At 40.0% G+C, this 25,027-nt stretch overlaps 1 long non-coding RNA gene across 1 annotated transcript; it reads left to right on the top strand.

Annotated features, from left to right (window-relative positions):
- Positions 1–4,175: 4,175 nt before the first annotated feature.
- Positions 4,176–11,863, top strand: LOC124860048. The gene is made up of 3 exons (XR_007036265.1): positions 4,176–4,226; positions 11,009–11,152; positions 11,712–11,863. It is a non-coding gene; the product is annotated as an uncharacterized LOC124860048 (long non-coding RNA).
- Positions 11,864–25,027: the final 13,164 nt, after the last annotated feature.

Below are 25,027 nucleotides of genomic sequence, written 5' to 3' on the forward strand. Positions count from 1 at the left end.
CACCAGAACACAGGCACCACAGGAGGACCACCGCCTGGACTACCGCTACCCTTCTCCCAGAGAAGAGCAGAGGAGAGTCCCAGGGGAACCACCCAGCCACCACGGTCCAAAAGCCCCAGGGAGCTGCAGCGACGAGCCCGCAGGCCTTGCCAGCAGCCGTCTACGCTGGAGCAGATCCAGCCATGGACCTAGAGACCTGAGACCTCAGGATACATCACCCCCCAGCAGAGGCATGACAAAGCCAGTGGGCCCAATTCCCGGCAAGCAGCCACCGGGAGTGGGCCGGCACACACCACAGCACCGAGCCACGGACATCAAGAACCACTAATACACCAGGGGGCAGAGACACCAGCCACTGCAAGGGAGTGTGGCTTGGTGGAAATAGGCCCCCCATCAAATGTGTGGCCTATTTCCACCCTGTTGATCCAGGAGAGGGAGCAGCCCAAGACCTAACTTCACACAAAATCAGGCACACAAAATCAGTCACAATCACACATTCCTACCTTCACGCGGACACATAAAAACACTCACACCCACACACCCAATGTACGACACACAACAATGGACATTGGAATTCCGATCTCAACCCCATGAGCCTTCCGCCCTCCATGAACCCCAACATGAATTTCCCCACAGGGCCATACCAGGGCACAGATATCAAACACATGCCCCCAAACGCCACGAATCCCCTCCCGACAGGACATCCAAAAATGGACTACGGCACAACTACAAACATACAAAGCCATCGCCAGCCAACCAAACTGACAGGCCAGCCAACAGCATTAGTTAGAAAAGCAACCAAGAAGCTTGTGGTAACTCTGAAGGAGCCTCAGTGTTCCACAGCTCAGGTGGGAGAAGTTTTTAATAATGCAACTATTAGTTGTGCAGTGCTCAGGTCTGGCTTTTAAGAAAGAGTGACAAGAACATAGTCATTGTTGAAAGAGAGCAATGAGAGGTTCCTTAGCAGTTCGCCATAAGTCATGTAGATAGAATAGCAAACATGTGAAGGAAGGTGCTCAGATAAAGGTAATATTAGTAATATGCTGCAGGTATACATTTCTTTAGCATGGACAGGGAAGCTGGTTAACATTGATGGGAAGATTGAAAGAGATACAGGGGAATACTGGAAGAAACCCTTACTGAGGTTGCACTTGAGACTGGGACAGAGGTTCATCTTTTAAGGACAATGATCCTAAATATACAGCCGGACCATATTTGTATGTTCAAATGGCCTAGTCGAAGTCCGAACCTAAATCTAATTGACAATGTATGGCAAAACATGAAAATTCCTGTTCTAAGATGCTTTCTAACCAATCTGAGCTTAAGGTTCTTTGTGAAGAAGAATGAGCAAAAAATCAGTTTCTAGATGTGCAAGCTGGTAGACATACCCCCAAAGATAGACTTGCAGCTGTTGCATTAACTCCAAACTAACCATGGGTGTTCCCAGGTATTGGGGACATCCATGGTTAGTTTGGGGTTTCTTTACTAGTCCCTAGTTTGATCAACAAAATCCCAAAAAGATACATAAAGACCTAACAAAAGAGCTAGGCAGAAATTGATGACTTCCCTTACCCAGCTTACCCAGATACTAGGATAAAACAAGGCAAATGGATTAAGCCTTTGATTAAATCTACTGAGAAAGACGGAATTTAATTTCATCCTAGAATATGAGCTTTTATCACAGTTCATAACCTTATAATCCAAGCTATATTTTCAGACTGTAATCAAGAAAAGAACAACCCTCGTCTCCCTGCTAGATAAATGCTCCACAGTTTGTCGCATCACAGCTCCTCGGCGACTGTTTGACTGAACACAAACTGTCAATTTAAAGTCACAGCCAAAGATTCAGAACATTAGGAGACAAACTGTGAAGTTTTTGCACAAGCTGACTTTCCAAAATTATCTGCCTCGTCACACATTTCTGCCAGCGAGCCATGTTGCCTGATAGGTGTGGGGGAGACGACCGTCTGTTGCTGCAGTAATTAGCAGCAGATGATGACGCTGAGACACAGCATCCTGAAACTTGAAGGTCACAGGTCGCCTGTATAATTTTTTGTTTCTGATTTCTTTTAACTGTTCATTTAAAATATACACATTTCTATACACAATATCCTTCTTGAAAAACATTATAAATTTCATGGATTTGGGGATGTGTTTCATGCATGATCAAACATTGTTTTCATTGATATGCACCTTTTGGTATTCATCTGTGTATCTGGAACATTTTTAGAAAACCAAAAGATGCTTCCATCCTGGGGCCCCTCCTATTCAATATCTTCATACCCCCGCTAGCTCAGACTATAACAAACAATAATATAGATTACCATAACTACCCAGATGACCAACAGCACAAAATGTCACCAGGTGACTATGAATCCATTCAAGGGTTGGGTAGATGCATCACACAAATCAATGTGTGGATGTGCCATAATTTTCTTCAGTTAAAGAAAAACAAAACTGAAGTAATTATTTTTGGATGACAAGAGGAGTGATCACGAGTCAGCACACAGCTTCAGCTACTACATCTGAAACCACGGTTCAGGCCCAAAATCTGGGTGTGGTGATGGACTCAGACCTGAACCTTCAGAAGCACATAAAAACAACCACTAAGTCGGCCTTCTATCGCCTGAAGAACATTTCCAGAATTGAAAGACTAATGCCCCAGCAGGATCTTGAAAAACGTATCCATGCGTTTATCTTTGGTCAAATTTAATACTGCAAAAGTGTCTTCACAGGCCTGCATAAAACGTCAATTGGACAGCTGCAGCTGATCCAGAACGCTGCTGCCCTCGTCCTCACTTAAACTAAGAAAGCACATCAGCCCAGTTCTAAAGTCCTTACACTGGCTCAGAAAATAGGCTTTAAAATACTAGTTTATAAATCACTGAATGGCTTAGCATTAAAACACATTCAAGATTTGTTGTTATTATATCAACCTTCCAGACCACTCAGGTCTTCTGGTTCAAATCTACTCTTCATCACCAAAAACAGAGCCATACATGGAGAAGCAGCATTCAGTTCTTATGCTCCGCTAAACCTGAACAAACTTCCAGAAAACTGCAAAAATGCAGAATTCCTAAGTTCTTTGAAATCAAGGTTAAAAAGCCATTTGTTTACTGTTGTTTGACTGTTCTTCTCAACCTATTAACTGAAACATCATTAGTCTCAGTCTGTTGTCCAACTTTGCTTTACTTTCCTTCATTATGCCACTACAATGCACTACTTTCTATGTTTTGTTTTCAGTTTGTTTTCATTATGTAAAAAAGCACTTTGAATTCTCATGTTATTGAAATGTGCTATGCAAATAAACTTGAATTGCCTTACTATGGCCAACAGCTCTGTCAAAGTGTTCAGCTTTGTCTTGTATTATCATAAAACACCTCCACAGAAAGCATTTGGCTTGTCCCTTTGGGCATCTGCAAACTTTAATTCAGCTGGAAGGTGTTGATTTTGGATCTGGGGGTTATCAACACCAGTTTTCATCAAACTGATGTAAATACCTCTGTCACAGTACTACATATCAGTCTTTTATTTAATGGCATTAGAAGACATTATGTCATGCTCCCACATTGCCAAGGCATTTAACACTATAGCATACACAATTTCATGACCAGAAAAGGTATGCTGAAACGAAACCACACTTTATTGAATAGTGTAAGAATTAACACAATTGTGACTCTAACATCACAGATATTTCACTTACCTGAGGAGTGAAAAGTGAAACTTAGGGCATCACTTATTGTGCGATTATTTGGAACAATAATTATCACTTGGGGGGACTCATTAAGCATTGAAATATCATTCTCAGATAATCCCTTAATATAAAAAAATAAATATATACAAGATTGCGATGTAATGGAATAGTCACCTACCGGTTGAAAATTTGATTTCAGTAGCAGTTAATGTTTTAGAACGACTGAAGTAAGATGGGTGGGACTAATAAAACTATGTTACAGCTAAGGGAAAATCCTACCACCACAAAGTTTGGAAGGTTTAACAGAAACCAACAGCTTCAACTGTCAAACTGAGGTTTTGTGTTGCTACAGAGTAAATAAATAAGCATAAGCCTGCTTTCCTACCTGTCCTTCTTTTTTCTTTTTATCCTTTCACCCCCACCAACCCCCTGCTTTTCTCATCTCGAACACCTGCAGAGCCTCGGGGTTGATCTGTCGTCTCCCACAAACTCCAAACACAGTCAGAGGAAGTGAAGAAGCATAACACCTGAAGTAGGTATCTGTCAAGGTCAAAACATCCTAAATGATCCTTCATTATACACACAGGTCTTTGTTTAAATATGTTTTATGCATATCTTTACACTAGACATTCTCTGTTATTTATTTTTATTTGTTTAACTTTTATATAGTTTTATGTTTTAGGGAGTACCAAAGATAATGTTGGCTGTATCTCAGTTACAGTTTTTTATTAAATAAATAAAGATGAAGCCAAAAGGGAAAAGCTGTTTTTTTTTAAACGAAGTACACCTTGGAGCTTCCAAATTATGAAAGAGGTAAAGTAGATTCAGTGCATGCTTTTACTGAGCAGGTGTTTTGGTTGTTTGCTGCTATGGAGCATATAGGCTAGCTGACACCCTTACCTGGGCCCAGGAGAAGATAATCTAAGATGGCCCCCCACATAAGACATTTTGTAACTAGTTGAAAATTAACTAATATTTACCTTTTCAAGATACGATTGATACTGTATTTTTTCTCCTTTTATATTCTCCCTTACTCTCCCCTTCCCTTCTTTTTTTTAATATTTGTTTTTCTTTAGGATAAATATCGATTAATTTATTTGACGCATGCCTCTCAAATTTAAATACTTTTTTCACATGTATAAATATCAATTTTACTTTAGTGAATTGTGGCACCTTTAGCTTTCCACAATGCTGTGGTCCAAATAATTGGTATTTTAGGCTCGTGTGAAATGTTTAGATTTGAGTTCCAAATGTCAAGGGCCGAACCTTCCAGTAGCAGTTGAGGTTCTCCAGCAGTATCTACATTTTATTCACGGCCGCTCACCTCCAGCCCAGTCCAGACCACTACTGCAAGGACAATTAGGAAGAAAAGGTTCACGATAAACGTGTTTTGTAACTTAAATATTAAGTCTATGTTTTTTCTCACAAATATACCTATTTTGTATTCTTGCACAAATATGAAGTATTCTTGCCCAACATTTGATAGTTGGAGGGAGGGACCAGTTTTGTCCCCAACTCCTCACCCAACCCCCCTGGATCTGGGACAACTGACCCGTCTCCCTCTGTCAGCAGCCGTGGCTGTGTGTTAACACTAAGTCATTTGGGAAAGGCATCAGCAATGACCCTAGAAAAGCACCTGTTGGTGCCTCTCAATTGGAATGCCAGTTCCAAAGTAATGTAAGTTCATCATTCTAAAGAGGGAAAGGTTACTCCCAACTAAAAAACATTTAAGAGCTGTCAATCTTCCTAGGAGTGGATGTTCTGGCAAATTCACCAAATTTTTATACTGTAAGCAGGCTATAGATTGGACTTAGATTGCATCTTAAATGTTAAAATTCATCACAGTACAATTAGAGGAAAACTGAACAAGTATGGTTTGTTTGGAATTGTTAAAGAATAAATACTTTTTTTTACTACAAATTTAGGTTTGCGACAGTAAATCTGAATTAACCTTAATACTTCTGGATCAATGTCTGGTGGACAGATGAGACTAAAGTAGAAATGTCTGCTCAAAATGCATGCCTGGATGTTGAGAGGAACCCAAACAAAATAGCTGTCAAGCTGGTGTGTTTGTGGAGCACTGGTGATTTGGGATGATTTGATGATAACAAATTATTTTAGAGTCAAATGTGAGGCCAAATCATGTCACAGACAGGACAATGACCCTGAACACACCAGCAAATCTATAGCTGGACAGCTAAAAATTTATAAAAAAAGGCCCAGTCAAAGTCACAACCAGAGTCACCACCAGTTTAAAATCCTGTGGTTGATGCAGAAATACAGTGCCTTGCACAAGTACTCGGCCCCCTTGAACCTTTCAACCTCTTGCCACATTTCAGGCTTCAAACATGAAGATATACAATTCAAATTGTTTGTGAAGAATCAACAAGTGGGACACAATTGTCAAGTGGAATGACATTTATTGGATGTTTCAAACGTTTTTAACAAATAAAATACTGAAAAGTGGGGCGTGCAATATTATTCGGCCCCTTCACTTTCAGTGCAGCAAACTCACTCCAGAAGTTCAGTGAGGATCTCTGAATGATCCAATGTTGTCCCAAATGACTGATGATGATAAATAGAATCCACCTGTCTGTAATCAAGTCTCCATATAAATGCACCTGCTCTGTGATAGTCTCAGGGTTCTGTTCAAAGCACAGAGAGCATCATGAAGACCAAGGAACACACCAGGCAGGTCCGAGAAGTTTAAAGCCGGATTGGATACAGAAAGATTTCCCAAGCTTTAAACATCCCAAGGAGCACTGTGCAAGCAATCATATTGAAATGGAAGGAGTATCAGACCACTGCAAATCTACCAAGACCCGGCCGTCCCTCTAAACTTTCATCTCGAACAAGGAGAAGACAGATCAGAGATGCAGCCAAGAGAAGAGGCCTATGATCACTCTGGATGAACTGCAAAGATCTACAGTTGAGGTGGGAGAGTCTGTCCATAGGACAACAATCAGTCGTACACTGCACAAATCTGGCCTTTATGGAAGAGTGGCAAGAAGAAAGCCATTTCTCAAAGATATCCATAAAAAGTCTCATTTAAAGTTTGCCACAAGCCACCTGGGAGACACACCAAATGTGGAAGAAGGTGCTCTGGTCAGATGAAACCAAAATCCAACTGTTTCGCCACGATGCAAAACGATATGTTTGGCGTAAAAGCAACACAGCTCATCACCCTGAACACACCATCCCCACTGTCAAACATGGTGGTGGCAGCATCATGGTTTGGGCCTGCTTTTCGTCAGCAGGGACAGGGAAGTTGGTCAAAATTGATGGGAAGATGGATGGGGCCAAATACAGGACCATTCTGGAAGAAAACCTGTTGGAGTCTGCAAGAGACCTGAGACTGGGACGGAGATTTATCTTCCAACAAGTCAATGATCCAAAACATAAAGTCAAATCTACAATGGAATGGTTCACAAATAAACGTATCCAGGTGTTGGAATGGCCAAGTCAAAGTCCAGACCTGAATCCAATCGAGAATCTGTGGAAAGAGCTGAAGACTGCTGTTCACGAACGCTCTCCATCCAACCACACTGAGCTCCAGCTGTTTTGCAAGGAAGAATTTCAGTCTCTCGATGTGCAAAACTGATAGAGACATATCCCAAACGACTTGCAGCTGTAATTGCAGCAAAGGGTGGCGCTACAAAGTATTAACGCAAGGGGGCCGAATAATATTGCACGCCCCACTTTTCAGTTTTTTATTTGTTAAAAAGGTTTGACACATCCAATAAATTTCATTCCACTTCACAATTGTGTCCCGCTTGTTGTTGATTCTTCACAAAAAATTAGAATTTTATATCTTTATGTTTGAAGCCTGAAATGTGGCAAGATGTTGACCAGTTCAAGGGGGCCGAGTACTTTCGCAAGGCACTGTAAATGTCTGCAAACTGTAGTGGTCATAAACAGTAGTGTGTAAGAAGAGCTAAACTTACTCCACAATAACTTGAGAGACTGTTGAAGTCAGACAGAAGCGACTACAGAAAGTTATTTCTGCAAAATATACTGTACTGTGCAAACGTTTTAGGAACGTGTGAAAAAATGTTGTAAACAAAGAATGCTTTCAGAAATATAAACAATTGTTTTTCTGAATTTACAAAATGCTAAGTGAGCAAACCCAAACATAATGGCAAAGTCATTAAGAACTATCTTCAGTGTAAAGAAGAACAAGACTTACTGGAAGTGAGGGAATGGCCCCATAGAGCCCTGATCTCATCATTGAGTGTGTCTGGGATTACATAAAGAAACAGAAGGATGTGAGAAAGCCTACATCTACAGAGGATCTGTGGTTAGTTCTCCAAGATGTTAACAACCTACCAGCCGAGTTCCTTCTAAAACTATGTGCAAGTGTACTTAGAAGAATTGATGCAGTTTTGAAGGCAAAGGGTGGACACACCAAATATTGATTAGCTTTAGATTTTTCTTTTGTTCTTTCACTGCATGTTGTTCATTGATGGAAATAAATGATTAACACTTTCATTCTTTATTTACAGCAATTTTCCACACCTGCTTTAAACTTATGCACAGTACTGTAGTTCTGAAAGCTACTGCATGATTGGAGGATGTGGATCTTTTCTAAGTAATGACAGTTTTGAATGTGTTCTGTGCTTTTGTACGCTTGAGGCCAAATTCAACACAATTTAGAACCCGGTTAAGATCAGATACTTTTTACTGTGCCCTGACAAGTAAAACCCTTGAGTTGAAAGAATGTGTGCTTTACTTTCACCATGTCAGTAACTGAAGTTACATCTGAAACCTTTTTAGAATAAACACTTGAGTTTGATGTTTTATTTATTGAGCTTTAATCTAAACCAACCAGCAAACTCAGAAAGAAAATGCTTCTTTTGGGTCGTTGTTTGTATTTGCGTCCCTGCGATACTTGTGGGAACAAAACCCTGCCCAGTTACCCACAATCACTCCTGCTCCCCGACCACCATCCCTCCTCCTCCTCGCCTTGTTTAGCTTTGACACCTCAGCTGTTCAGCACGTTGCTGGGAGGAAGGTGTGGGGTGAGGTGGAGAGGCGGAGAGGAAGAGGGGAGGGGAGAGGAGAGGAGGGAGATGATAATGAAAGTAGCGTGTTCTTGTTACCACAGATTGTTGCTTGGAGCTTTCTGTGCTGCCATGTTTGTGTGTGAATAAGTGCATGTGTGTTTAAATTCCACCCCTAACATGGACGCCGTGTTTACATCCAGTCCTACTGTCCATACACACAGAGATGGAAATGAGACAATCAGCAAACACAAATTTATATCAAAAAAACATTTCTCTGAAAATGATCTGGTACAAGAAATGGACTAAAAATGAACAAAAAAAGCTAATAAAATTTTTAGAAAAAGTATGATTACAAAAAAGTCTCAATCACAGGAAGAAAAATATGAAGAAACGTGGGCTGGATCAGGAGTTCTGTTCTGTATGGAGGGACAAGAATCTGCAGATGGCTGCTATGTTCTGTGTGCTTACAAGAGATAAAGTCTTACCAGCCAGCTTTAAAGTTTGGTTTTCTTACACATGAAGCAGGCTTTGCTAAGATTTTACTGCCCATGTGACTCATGGGAATCTAGTTTGTCTTTGTGTTGGCATTGATCCACAAGCGCCTTCAGCTTTTAGCAAAGGGTGGTGACTCCCTCAAAAAATCCGAAAAGAATTTCCAACCATCTTTTCCCATTCTTGGTGTGGTTAGAGCCTTGTCATCTCTGCCAAGTCCACTGTTTATGGTTGTTCAGTAGGAGAAAATATTATGCCTCTAATCTGACTTTAACGAAGAGTATCAAGCAAAACTCAAGGAAAAAGCATATATATTATGAACAAAAATATAAATGAAAAACTTTAGTTGCAGCTCCCATTTTTAATGAACTGAACCCAAAGATCAAAAACTTTTTCATATACTCAAAAGGCCTATTTTTCTTAAACCTGTTGAGATCTATGTTAGTGGAGACTTCTCTTTTGCTGAGATAATCCATCCACCTCACAGGTGAGGCATATCAAGATGCTGATTAGACAACACTGTTGAACAGGTGTACCTTAGGCTGGGCACAATAAAACGGCATCCTGAAATGTACAGTTTTAATGGTTTGGTTCCTTTGCATATCTCTTTTGCAACCCATACATGTTTAATGGGTAACATGTCCAGTGAGTATGCCGGCCATGCAGGAACTGGGATGTTTACAGCTTCCAGGGCTTGTGTACACATCTTTACGACATGGGACCAGGCATTATCATGCTGCAACATGAGGTGATGGTCATTGATGAATGGCACAACAATAGGCCTCAGGATATTGTCACAGTACCTCTGTGCATTCAAAATGTCATCAATAAAATGCACCTGTGTTCGCTGTCCATTCCGTAACCTCACAGCCGCCACAATGCTGACATCAGCAAACCGCTGACCCACACCACGCCATATACACTGTGTGCCATCTGCCCTGATTAAAACTGGGATTTATCTGTGGAGAGAATACCTCTCCGGAATGCTAGATGTCATCAGATGTGAGCATTTGCCCACTCAAGTCGATTACAACGACAAACTCCAGTCAAATCAAGACCCAGATGAGGGCAACGAGCATTCAGAGAAGCTTCCCTGAGGAAGTTTCTGACAGTTTGTGCAGAAATTCTTTGGTTATGCAAACCGATTGTTGCAGCAGCTCTTTTTCTATGTACACAAAAGGCCAAACAGGCCTTTTGTGTACATAGAAAAAGTCTTAGATCTTTGGGTTCAGCTCATGAAAAATGGGAGGAAAAACAAAAGTGTTTTGTTTATATTTTTGTTCAGTGTATAAAGTATATAAAATATTATTTACATGTATTGACATAAATAAGTTGCACACTGGCAACTTGCTTTGGTCCTAGTTAGGTCTTTAACAGTGAGAAAAGTTCAAACATTCAATAGAAATTTTAGGGTTCTGGTGAAATTTTCATGTTCTGCCAAACTAAAAATGCATCATGCAAAAGTAGTAAAAACTGCAGTTTTTTCAGAAACAAATAATGCAACAATGTAATGCAAGAATGAAGAAGTTGGTATTAACTCATATCCCTAGTATTTTCAGATCTTGTATCTTCAGGTTTCAGTGGTTTTAAATAAGGAGTTAATGTGTTAATGGTTAAAATGATAGACCCTTGTAAAGTATAAAATAGTTCAGTATTTGTCTAAACTGTAATAGTTGGAGTTTCTGCATGTGACTGCATAAGTAGGATGTGGAATATATTTCTGTGCTTCAGGTGTGAGGATGCACACTCAGGGTGTTGGTGGGCAGGGTGGTGAAAGTGTGTGCAACTTTCAGGATGTATATTTTCTGTGTGTGTGTAGCTGTTGATGTGTATCATCACACTCCTGCAGTCAGCAGCTGAGGTGAAAGTGTCCCTCTGGAGATCAAAGCAAAGCATTAACACCAACAGGGATGATGGTCCAATTACCAGAGGGGTCAACTCTTGCTGAAACCTGTTTTCACAGGTAAACAAAACAATTAACCACAAAAACATTAAAATACAAAAAAAAAACCTGATATTTAAATAGACCCATAAATTAATATGTGATTGTTTGACATTAAATCAGATTAAACTATTCATATTTTTAGTTTAGTTTTTTGTTCTTTCTTAAATTTCAGATGTTCATATACATTTCCTTAGAATTTGATAGAAATGCCTTTAAACTGTATGACTTGGGACTAACATTTGGGTATCTTTCTACAGGCTTCTAATAACAGTTTTGGAATTTTGACCTATTCCTCCTGACAGAACTGGTGTAACTGATTTAAGTTTGCAGGCTACCTTGCTCACAAATCCTCTGTGGAACTGGATTCAGCCCTCCAAGAAGGCCACTCCAAAACATTGACTTTGTTGTACTTAAGTCACTTTCTATGTAATTGTGTGGTATAATTAGGGTCATTGTCTGTTGGAATAATTGAATATAGATTTATCTTATATATTCTCCTATTCTTTAACTTGATTATTTGATTTTATAACCTTCCATGATGTATGTGTGAGTAAGGATGTGATGAGTTTGTCTGCAGGCAAACATCAAAAGTGGAGCTGGGAAGGAAGCAGCCACAGTTGAGGAAGTCATAAAGATGAAGGCTGATTGCGCTGAACAGAAGACACACTGATCTTAGGATGGGGGGAGACTGTGGAAGTGTGTTGTTACAAGATAATGGTGTTTATGACCTGTTTACGATGCAGCTGTTTTTCCCATCCTTTAGAGAGCAACGTTTATTGTAACTAGGGACCCCCGAAAGATAATAAAAAGAGAGGTGCGGACAGATGATTTTCAGAGTGGTAGGAGATTTGTAACTGAAAGCACATCTCTGTCCGTTCTTCTCGCAGCGAGTAAATAACTAATTCTTTGTCTTTCTCTTCTTTTTGTGATGTTATAAGTATTTTAGGTTGTTTAAACCTGACATTAATTTGGTCCTTCGGAGCCGGATTCCAATTACGCCTGAGGATTCCAGCGGGTTGGTAGATACCAGTAAAGACCGTGCGCAGGGGTCTGACGGCTGACGGAACTCCGAGAGAGAGGAGAAGACAAAGTGGTGAGTTGAGTTTGAATTAAAAAGTGTGACGAATGACTGGGGGTCATTGCGTAAAATAAAACCCTGTGAAGTAGGACAGCGGAGTCCTGGAAAAGTATTAAGAAGTAATACTGAAATTCCGTGTTTTCAGGATGGCAGAGTCCGCGTTTAAGTATTTTAAACAAAAATACTAAGAAAATTCCGTGTTTAAAAACGTGTGCATGTGAGAAATGAATGGAGGATTTAAACCACTAGGTTTTGCCTCATACCAAAGCAGTGGGATTGTAAGTGACTAACTTTTGTGGATGCAAAGGCAAGAATTCTCCACTCAAAAGAGTTGAAGTGAGAATTACCACAAACGGAGATTTTTCTGTCACCCTACTGAGCAGAATAATACAGCATTTAGAATACCCTAGGTATTTATATGCTGGACCAAATAAAAAAAAAAAAAAAAAAAAGTGGGAAAAGGGATGAGTAAAAATAAACTAAAAATGAATTACAATGCAAAGATTGGAAATTTATAGAAGCACAGGGTCAAATTAAAATATTAAAATTAAAATATTTAGATAAATCTAACCAAGATGGCGCCGCAGATGGTCGCCTCGGCGTGTTGGTGCGCATTGTTTTGTTTTGTTTTTTGCTTTAAAACGGTCTTCTGTGATGGTACCCGGAGCTCTCTCACCAGAGAAGAACTCATGAACATCAGGGCTACTACACCAGAGGAGTTATTTCCCACTTTTCTGCCTACTGCTCTGGAATATTTGGACATTCTGGTCAAAGGTGCGCTCCCCTTTGTTCACGCGGTGAAACGCCGGAAGAGAGGGAAACGGGCTGGGGTGCTGGTACGACTTCGCCAGCGTGGACTACGAACACCGTTACCTGGAATATTTCTCTCTAACGTGCGCTCACTTCCCAACAACATTTTTAACACCTCACTGGAGACATGTCATGTGCCAGCCTGCTTCAAGTCCTCCACCATCGTCCCTGTTCCCAAGAAGCCAAGGACCACAGGGCTTAATGACTTCAGACCCGTCGCCCTGACCTCTGTGGTGATGAAGTCCTTTGAGCGCCTTGTGCTCTCACACCTAAAAGACATCACCGACCCCCTCCTGGACCCCCTGCAGTTTGCCTACAGAGCCAACAGGTCTGTAGATGATGCAGTCAACCTAGCCCTTCACTTCATCCTCCGGCACCTGGACTCCACAGGAACCTACGCCAGGATCCTGTTTGTGGATTTCAGCTCTGCCTTCAACACCATCGTCCCAGCTCTGCTCCAGGAGAAGCTCTCCCAGCTGAGTGTGCCCGACTCCACCTGCAGGTGGATCACTGACTTCCTGTCTGACAGGAAGCAGCACGTGAGGCTGGGGAAGCACGTCTCTGACTCCCTGACCACCAGCACCGGTTCCCCCCAAGGCTGTGTTCTCTCTCCTCTGCCCTTCTCCCTGTACACCAACAGCTGCACCTCCAGTCACCAGTCTGTCAAGCTTCTGAAGTTTGCGGACGACACCACCCTGATCGGACTCATCTCTGATGGTGACGAGTCCGCGTACAGATGGAAGGTGGACCATCTGTTGGATTGGTGCAGCCAGAACAACCTTGAGCTCAACGCTCTAAAGACAGTGGAGATGGTTGTGGACTTCAGGCAGAACCCAGCCCCACCTGCCCCCATCACCCTCTGTGACTCCACAATTGACACTGTGGAATCTTTCTGCTTCCTGGGAACCATCATCTCCCAGGATCTCAAGTGGGAGCCAAACATCAGCTCCCTCATCAAGAAAGCCCAGCAGAGGATGTTCTTCCTGCGGCAGCTGAAGAAATTCAACCTGCCAAAGACTATGATGGTGCACTTCTACACAGCCATCATTGAGTCCATCCTCACCTCCTCCATCACCATCTGGTACGCCGCTGCTACAGCCAAGGATAAGGGCAGGCTGCCGCATGTCATTCGGTCTGCTGAGAAGGTGATTGGCTGCAGTCTACTGTCGCTCCAGGAACTGTACACCTCCAGGACCCTGAAGCGGGCAGGGAAGATTCTGGCTGATCCCTCCCACCCCGGTCACAGACTCTTTGAGACTCTCCCCTCTGGCAGGAGGCTGCGGTCCATCCGGACCAAAACCTCACGCCACAAGAACAGTTTTTTCCCATCTACCACCAGCCTGGTTAACAAAGCCCGGAAACCACCCTGACACTCTCCCTTTCCCCCACACCGCCCCCTTTTTTGCTGACAGGACACCTGTAACCTGTAACTCTATGCGTTACATTAACGCTCAGCTTGGACTCCTGCTTTACTTGCACTGCCATACTTGCACAATGATCACCTGCACTGTTGTACTGCTCTCGCACCCAATACTGCTCTATATTTACTCTCACTCACTTAAAACTGTGCACATATATTTATATTATATTGTAGATATGTTTATACTGTTTAATTTGTACTGTATTGCACCGACTACGCCAAAACAAATTCCTTGTATGTCCAAAAACGTACTTGGCAATAAAGCTTTTCTGATTCTGATTCTGATTCTAAATGGATAATCACATATCATTATGATGGTCATTTAAACTCTAAAAAATTTGTTAATCTACAGGATGCAATAATTAAAAGTACATGTGATTTAAGAAAAATGGACAAAGAAGGTTATGATGATGTAGATTTATTGGTTAAAAGTAACTAAAAAGAGAGAGATGTGATGCAGGAGATAAGAATGGACGTTTTAATGGAAAGCAGAAAAGGTCAGAGTGCTAAGAAGTGATTTTTGATGGACTTGCAAAGTAGAACAGCAGGACAGAAGAAAGGGAGTAAAAAGAGTAGGTGGATAGTTTTTGTTTTGTACCATAGATCTGATGAGGTTTGACAGGATTGGATGGGCTAAAATGAGTCCCTTTGGTGAATAAATCCATCCCCACCATGGCTGTACCTCATGTATGTTTTATTTGTGTTTATTTTTTTTTATTATTGTTTGAGACGCTGAAGGCTGTTGATACAGCTTGTCACGGAGGTTCATGGCATGACACGGTTTTTTCTCTGAGTAAACCTTAGAAAATATTTGACTCTTTTTAACAGCAGAACAAACAGAGTGAGGGGAATAATCGATAGGCTTACAGTTAGATACAGACGCAGAGCTGACTACGCAGAAATAGCCAGAGTGAAACAAAAAGAGGAAGAACCTTTTGAAAAATATAGGATTAGACTGACAAAAGTGTTTAAAATACATAGTAAGAAGATGAAAACGAACAAGGAGCTTATCGACAGCAGTTAAAAAATGCACTACATGCTGGTTCCAGGGACGCAATTAATTCCTGGATAAGGAGACATTTTATAGGGTTCCCCACAGCAAATCTAGAAGACTATGTAAATCATGCCCTCCATGCAGGAAAAGTAATGAAGGATAAAAAAAAACAGAAAAAGATAGCCAGCACCTTTTTCAGCAAGAAGAAGACGAAGAGCAGATTTATTATTAAAACAACAGAGGAAGAGGAGGATTTAGAGGCAGAGGACAAAATTGCAGGGGTCAGAGAGGAGGAGTAGGCAGAGGAAATTACAGACAATACACCTCAGGGTGCTGGTGTTGTGGGAAAGAAGGACATCTGGCCAGAGACTGTCCTGAGAGGAGAAATAATGATTTAGCATGACTAGGACAGAAAACAAGTGAAATTGTTCCTAGTACCTCAGACACCAATGAAAAAAAAAAAAAAAACACAGGGGCAGGATGTCCTCCTACAGTTCTAGGACCTTCTCTCCCTAGATAGCATTAAACCTGAAGTTACCTTACTGTTGAATGGAAAATCAATTACTTTTCTTTGTGAGACCGGAGCATGCAGGACCACCTGTAGAAAAAAAAATCCCAATTTCCAGACTTAGTGATCAGCAAATAACAGTAAGGTCAGCTAGTGGGAAATTGACACAGGTCTATGAGTCTGAACCAGTTTGGATAAGAGATCCCAATGGACAGTCATGTCAGCTATCTATTCTAATGTTCCCTGAGTGTCCATTAAATCTATTGGGACGAAATGGATTACTACATCTGGGGTTAGCATTAATACCGACCTCAGACGGACATATTGTAGTAAAGAGAAAAGCAGAACTCAGCCAAGGAGATTATTTCATGTTAAAAGGAGTGGGACCACCTTATTACCACTATTCACTGGATGTTCCAAATAAGCCACCCCTAGACATAGGGACAGCTTTATTAACAGAAGGAAGAAATGTCAATATTCGACTACAAGATCAGATGACACCAGATGATCTACATATTACCATGTGGTATAAAAATACTCCTGGACCAGATAAAACTTATGAAGAAGCATTAACTAAAGTAACCCCTACCAAAGTTATGGTAACTTATGTTTATGCAGATGGGAACAGTACGTCAGTTGCTGAAGTAGTGTTAGCGGAAGACACTAGGAAGCTCTGCAAAATGTGGACACCTCCACGCATATCTTTATTCAAGGATAAAGAACTCAAGTGGCAGGACATGAGAAGAATAGTGCAGAGGGGAAAAGATGCCACAGACTGGTTTGCTACAACAATGAATACACAAATCAGTGCATCCACAGGATTAACTAGGAAGCCATTATTCTGGACAGTGACAGCGCAGGAAGGGACACAAAGTCAGTAAAAAGAAACTTCAGTTGTGTTAAAATGAGGTTAAATACCTACGCCACAATCTTAGCGCAGGGGGACGCACAATTGTAGAGGAAAGAAAGACTGCAATATTACAAGTTCTAAAACCAGTAACAAAAAAGCAAATTATGCCCTTCCTTGGACTAACTAATTATTGTAGAAACTGGGTGCCAAATTATGCAGAAATAGTAGCTCCATTAAACAAACTAATGTATGAGGAAGAGCTGAAAATGACGTCTGAACTGAAATGGAGTGTAGAAGCTGAAGAAGCATTTACCAACATAAAACAAGTTCTAGTTTCCGGTACTGCTTTAGCATTACCAGATTATAGTAAACCATTTGTTCAGATGGTAGATTGCAAGGGACATTTTATGACTTCAGTTCTGGTTCAACAACATGGAGATAAAATGAAACCAATAGCCTATTTCTCTTCAAAATTAGACAGTGTTGCGTGTGCGCAACTATATTGTGTGAGAGCTGTAATTGCAGCCTCAATGGCAGTTGAAGTTAGTGCTACAATAGTGTTATTTCACCTTTTAACTTTAGGAGTTCCCCATGCAGTTTCAGCATTATTACTGCAAACATATATGACCTTTCTATCACCTGCCAGACATTTGTCCTGCATGTCAACCTTACTGTGACAACCACACTTAACTATAGAAAGGGGCACCACTTTAAACTCAGCAACATTGCTACCCACACCTGAAGATGGAATTCAACATGATTATCAAGAATTAACAGAAAAATAAGCTAAATCTAGAAGTGATTTGCAGGATCACGAAATAGTTTATGTGAATGATTTCTCCAAAAAAGATGAGAGAGGGAAGACACAAACAGGATATGCATTGGTGACAAAAGATACAGTGTTAAAAGAAATGCAAACAAAGCCCACCACAGGAGATAGAAATGTGGAAAAAACATGGAGCTGCATTAAAAGATGAAAACTATATTTGACCAGATAATAAACCTATCCTACCAAAGAACCTATATAAATGGGCGGCAAAATTGAGCCATCGTGTTTCACAATGTCTCAACAGGGAGGAATGGTAGGACAGATTAATATTATATAACATATGGATTTAATTCTTATTCAAAAAATAAAAATAATGTTTTGTAGAACATGTTTAACATGTGCAAAACATAATCCACAAGGGAATTTAAGACCACAAAGTGAACAATTTTCAAAACCAAAATACCCCTTTCAAACAGTTAAATCACAGTGAAGGGAAAAAAAAAAGTTCTGTTTAGTCATTATAAATGCATTTTCTAAACAGATAGAACTATTTCCAAGTAAACATTACAAGCACCTGAGGGCTAACACCCTATAAAACGTTATTTGGAAGACCATACAGACTACCACAGTTCAAAAATCAGTGGGAGTTAGATGAAGAAGCTAACCTAGCTGATTATATGAGGAGTATGTTAGAAAAGCAACAGAAACAAATTCAAACTAATGAGGAATGTTTTATTTCCCAGCAAGAAAACCAACTAGTGGAACCAGGAGACTGGGTGTTAATGAGGAGTGTAAAAAAGAAACATTGGTATTTCACCTAAGTGGGAGGACCCATATCAGGTATTATTAACCACTCCCACAGTAGTAAAAATAGCTGAGAGATAAACCTGGATTCACCTTATACATTGTAAAAAGGTCATTTTGGTTGAAAGCTCCGTCAGGGGAAGTGATTTACAGACTGATAATAGGGTGGACCCAGACATTTAGAGGCTGGAGAGACCCGAAAGTCAGTGAAGAAAATTAAGACACTGGAACCACTTAGAGGAGTCACAATTTCAACCAAAATGATTTTTAGATGGATTAGCAATGCTTTCCGGTGCTGGGTATTTATATTTTCTTCTCATATTGATTTTCTTATTTTTCTGGTACTTCTGGGAACCAGTCAAGATGAATTAGAATATGAGTCTGATGAAGCAAGTAGCGCTAAATCAAGGAAGGCAAGATAACCTAACTATGTGCACTAAACAAACTTCTTATACTTATGGTATTCAAGTGTGCGTGAAATCTAAAACCATAGCTGTGGTGCTAATCCCACTCATTAGCTTGACCAAACGAGGAAGGAAAGGGCAGGATTATAGAAGTTATAAATGGTACTTAACTAATGACAGAAGAGACACCTCATGGTCCACGATGGTAGCTGATGAAGGAAACAATTGGACACCAGAGTGGGGCACCACTGCTTATGTTAGTCATTTAAAAGAAGTTGTTTAAGCTCCATAAACCTGATAATGCAATCCAGGTAACAAAGCGAAGAGAGTAAAAATTATGTTAGGAAACTTAACCACAGATGACTAAGTTCCAGGTTATTACTGGAGTATCAGGAACAAATAATAACTGGTTATTGATGGTAGAGCAAGCAGCTAACATGACTAAAAGAGATTGTGTTGTGTGTATGGGTTCCAGGCCTTTGTTACAAGTAATTCCAGCTGTGATACCACAACCCTGTATGATGGAAGTAATGAATCAAACTAATTTTAATGAAATGTGTCAACACCGGGATTCTGTTTTTCCTGTAATTACAGCAGATAAGGATAAATCAGTATTCCATAAGCGGGTCACCACTGGAAACTACACATGTATAAATATGACAGGGAGAGGCAATAAACTGGGAAATCTCACTGCAGTATGGTGTACTACAAGTGTAAAAGTAAATAAGTATTTAAAACCAGTCTCTAGAGGAGACATTTGGTGGTGGTGTGGTGATGACAGGTTGTTTGATCGATTACCTTCAAATGTAACAGGACTCTGTGCTCTAATTATTTTATTGTTACCAGTTTCAGTATATTCTATGTAGATTAAGTAACACATGGACTATCTAGTGTTAACCACATGATTGGCGTGATAGAAAGTGCAGAGCAGTAGTTTGGCAGACTGAGGGAGACTCTACATACATATATGCCATAGATGAAGATAAATTAACTGATCAAGTAGCTGCAGGATTTGAATCAAGTATCTGTAAGTGGTGTATGAGGAACAAAAACGTAGACAGGATCAACTATATTCACTACAATGTGCAAAAACTAGGAAATTGGACACAAAGCGGGTTTGAAACTGTCCATGACTAATTGGCTTCAACTTCCCTGATGGCATTCCAGAATAGAATTGCTTTGGACGTGTCGTTAGCTGAAAAAGGAGGAGTTTGTGCAATTTTTGGAGAAAAATGTTGCACATTCATACCTAACAACACTGCTGCTGATGGCAGCCTCACTAAAGCCATAGAAGGTTTGAGATCTTTAAATGGCAAAATGAAGGAGCATTCTGGAGTAGACACCTCGATGTGGGACTCCTGGCTGGATGTGTTTGGGAATTATAAAATTTTAGTATCATCAGTAATAATTTCCTTTGCAGTGTTTGCTGCAATTTTTGACATTGTGTGGATGTTGTTGTATTCCCGGATAGAGTTACCCAACTCTATCCGTTATTTAAACAGCAGGATGATGAAGATGATGAGGATGCGACTGACCACTTTTCTGGCCTGTACCCAGATCCATCTCTATATGATTCTGTGATTTAAATGTCAGTAAGTACCTCTGAGTATTATTGTCTTTGTACTCTTTGTAATCTTACAGTTAAACAATCCGAAAGAAGTGGCTGTTAAGTGATATGAGAATATGAGCAAATATTCGATAAACAGGGAGGAAATGTTGGAATAATTGAATATAGATTTATCTTATATATTCTCTTTTTCTTTAACTTGACTATTTGATCTTTATAACCTTTCATGATGTATGTGTGAGTAAGGATGTGATGAGTGTGTCTGCAAGCAAGGCTCAAAGGTGGAGCTGAGAAGGAAGCAGTCACAGTTGAGGATGTCATAAAGATGAAGTCTGATTGTGCTAAACAGAAGACACACTGATCTTAAGATGGGGGGAGACTGTAGAAGTGTGTTGTTACAAGATAATGGTGTATATGACCTGTTTATGATGCAGCTGTTTTTCCCATCCTTTAGAGAGCAACGTTTATTGTAACTAGGGACCCCCGAAAGATAATAAAAAGAGAGGTGTGGACAGATGATTTTCAGAGTGGTAGGAGATTTGTAACTGGAAGCAATCTCTGTCCGTTCTCCTCGCTGCAAGTGAATTAACTAATTCTTTGTCTTTCTCTTCTTTTTGTGATGTTATAAGTATTTTAGGTTGTTTAAACCTGACAGTCCATTTGAAAGACTCATTTGTTGCCAAGCTTGCACTTTCGTGCTTATGTCTTCAGATCATGCTTTAATATTTTCACAACGCCATCTATTTTCTGCCGTGCACCACTCCCTTCTAGAGCAAAACAACCCACACAACATAATGGAGCCATCCCGGTACTTCCCTGCTGTGATTAAGTTTTCTCAATACTTGCAAGCTTCTCCCTTTTTCTCAAAATGCAATATGGTTGTTGTGATTATGAATCTGAGAATATTATTTAATATTAATATTTTAATATTTTATCAAATAATATTTCGGTCTGTTAAGGGTTGTCCTGTGAATACCAGCCCAGTAAGGCGATGGTATTAGGACAAAATAGAAAGGTGTGAGACGAGCTCTGACATTATTGAACAGCATAAACTCTGCACATACATGGAATGAATTCACACAATTTCTTAAAATACAAGAATTTATTAACAAAAATAAGTCAACTCAAAGTCAAACATATTTCAATCAACAAACTCTTTACTATGCTAAAACAATCCAACTAAACTACCAAGCAGAATTAAAGAATAACGAAGACTAATGGGCTATGTACAATATAAACAAGTTGATTAACGATGATTGGAAATCATGACCAAAAGAGTGATGCAACATTACCATGCAATGTTTATGTTTGAGAACCAAGGATTATCTTGAAGAATCTGGAAATGAAGTTAAGTTAGTCTTAACTAACTTAAGCAATAATCAGCCTACCTTTAGACAAGCATTCACAATGCAAGATAAGATAAAATATTATTTTACTAAAATAAGTTTTTAAAGAATGATCTGCTGAATAAAACCAACCTTCTGGATGACCATTTCTCAACGGTGTCTAATTAGCTGCCTTTATTTATTAAAATAATATTTAAAGAAATATTATTAAGGGAATATTTTGGAAAAGAGCCAAATCTTTCTGGAGAAATGAGGCTTAATGGTGTTTACTTAGTTATCAGATTTAGTAAAATAATGTTTAGGGACTATTATTTACTAGCTTGAAAACTAACAACCTTTCTGTTAAATATTCCCTATCAGGCAAGCAAGTGTTCTTAGCTTGTTAGCAGTGAAAGCTAACAAAAGAAGCTGATAGCTTAGCACCAGAATCAAACACACACCTTTAAAATACCGTTAACAAAAGGGTTAAAATGCATAAGCGCGGACAGCGCGTTATGGCCGATCTTCTGTGTTTAAAATCACCCTTCAAGTAAAGTTTGTCTTAACTTTAAAAACACAAACACAGAACACAAAGCTGAGCACGTGTGCTGCAGATAGCCTGCTAGCACCAAGATAGCGGAGTTCAACATAAACAAAACCAAACTTCATAAAATGAAAAACGTTTAGATCATCCCATCCTAAATATCTCTCTATTACCCTGGCCAAACACCTAACCTCGTATGAACCATGCTGAGGAGTGTTCCGGGCGACAAAGAAGTTTGAAGAAAGCTCCGTGAACAAAGGGTTAGCTTCCAGCTAACCTCCGTAGCTGTGGATGAAAGACGGCTCGTTCTGTCCGCCAACCAACTGCACATTACCGTAACCACGGTGATGCGGGGCCGTTGTCCTTCCTTCAGACTTGGCTTGTAGAGACAGCATCTCTACTGAGGATTTCTCTGGAACACAGTTTGCTTCTGCGGGCCTCAGGGGGAAAGTAAAGCAATGCTTATACCTTAATTTCCCCTTTTTATGAATGAATACCGGGAACACAAACAGTGATTCACTCATACTTAACTTGTGCATATGATCGCGTGATCTTATGACACCCTTGGATCCAGTTTGAAGAGTTATGTCTTTTTGACAGCAAAGAGACATTAGCACGCTGCCTCTCCGGCCAGCCTCGCAGCGGAGTCCAGGTGGTAGAGAAAGGATCATTGGAAAGGTGGGGGTTTTATACAGGCAGTGGCATCATAGGAAGTCCGCTACTACCCCCCCTTCCCCTTCTGACGTTGTGCTGGAAGTTGGTTAAATGCAATTTATTTTGAAAGTTCCAGAAAAGTTTGTACCGGAGATTTAATGTTGAAATCCATGGCTGTGGTCCCAACATGGTCATTACAGCCAAACACTTCAATCTTAGTTTCATCAAACCACATGACACATCTTTTGTTGTTGTTTTTTGGGACACAGAACCTGTCTCCTTCATTAACAATATGATGGATGGTGCATGGTGTTTACACTTGACTATAATTGCTTCAACAGTGGCACCTGCTGGCATCTGGAAATTGTTCCCAAGGTTGAACCAGATTGGTGGAGGTCCACAAAGCTCATCCTGATATATTGGGTTATTGTTTTTAAGTTTTTGATGTCACCACAGGAAACACAGTTTTGAGGTTTTGCTTTAAAATGCATCCACAGATGTGCCTTCATTTAACACAAATGTGAATTATCTGATGTTTACAAACCCATGGCATGATCATCTGAGCGTTCCCAAATTACTGAAATGCACAGGTAAAATTGTTAGGCAATGGTGTTGTAGCACTTACCAGATCGATGGAAAGCAAAGCTTGTGTCTCTAAGGTCATTGCTAATGTCTTTTTGTCATGGCATTTTGGTAAAACATGCCTGTATACTTCAGAGCAACAAACTACGAATACTTCTGGTTTTGTAGAAGTGATCACACTGATGATGGTTAGATGATGGTCAGTGCATTTGATCAGCTACACTTAGCTGCTACTTTTGGTCTGAAATCTTGAGGAAGTAGCCAGCGTATAAATATTTTTTTTAACTTTTCCATTTTGGCTTCATCTGTGTTTAATGAATGATTGTGTGGAATCTCTTATGCATTGTTGAATGCTTGAGGTTTCATATAAATTATTTTAGAATCTGGTAAAAAAAAACTAAAAGATGATTTCCATGATGTCATGACATACAAAACCCTGAAAAACAAATTACTTTCTTTTTAGCATGAGTGTTGCCATTGCCAGGTTTTTAAGGCACACCATGTTGACATATTAACTATTTTTGACACTTCAATTAAATTTGGCTTCAAAGAGCAATATTACATAGAAATTCTTCAGCTGAGCCGGTCCCTGCAGCCAGTGCAGCAAATTCGTTAGTAAACACTGATTCATATGTTCATAAGTTGAGATGACAAATCATATTAATATCCCTCTTTCCACTCACACACGCACAAAAAAAAAACTTGCTAATGACACCAAACAGACTCTGCTTGGCTGCTGAGCTGCAGCCGTTTGCCACCAACGTTTCTCATCCTACTATTTGCAACGCTCTTTCTATCTGCTCTGAAAGTGAGAAGTTGATTGTCTGTTAACAACTTTCCACATTTTTCTTTCTTCTTTCCATCCACGCTGTTCTGCTGCAGCCTAATTAACACTAAATGTGCCACTGGGCAAAAGCGGAGCACATGGTAATATTTGATTACATGAACAATAAATTACCATCAACAACACGCTCATAGAACACATTGGAAGATACTGACAAAGATAATTTAGTGCAGTCAAAACCATGGTGTCAGAAAGGGCAAGGAGGACAGGTAGCGCTGTAACACAGTGTTATCATCTCCTCCGCTAACGAGATATCTACCGCCTAATTATACATGCACATCAACAACACCTGAGCAGGCAAGATAATGAGCTTGTGCAGCACCTGATTACAAGGAATTAACCTGTACATGAAGGAACATCAACAAGAGACACAGGGATGGAGAGACGGTAAGGGAAAGAGCAGCTAACCAAGTTCAGCTCTGCTCTGTGCAGGAAGTTTTTCTGTTTACTCAACTAAGAGCAGCTACTGACTCAGACAGGTTTCAGGCTCTGGCTACTCTACTTTGGATATTATTTTAATGAATATTTCCCTTTTCACCTGTGGAAAAATGAAAACACCAAAAAACAAAAACGGTCAAAAACAAACATTATTATAAATAGTATTTGCACACAGACTGATGTTTTCAAGCCTTTATTTCTGTTAATTATGGTGATTTTTCACTTACAGCTAATGAAAGCACAACATTTAATTTCTTAGAAGATTACAATATTACATGCATTTAACGTTTAGGGACCATCTG

This window comes from Girardinichthys multiradiatus, chromosome 23, assembly GCF_021462225.1.
Source record: "Girardinichthys multiradiatus isolate DD_20200921_A chromosome 23, DD_fGirMul_XY1, whole genome shotgun sequence".
In the NCBI taxonomy this organism is placed as follows: domain Eukaryota; kingdom Metazoa; phylum Chordata; class Actinopteri; order Cyprinodontiformes; family Goodeidae; genus Girardinichthys; species Girardinichthys multiradiatus.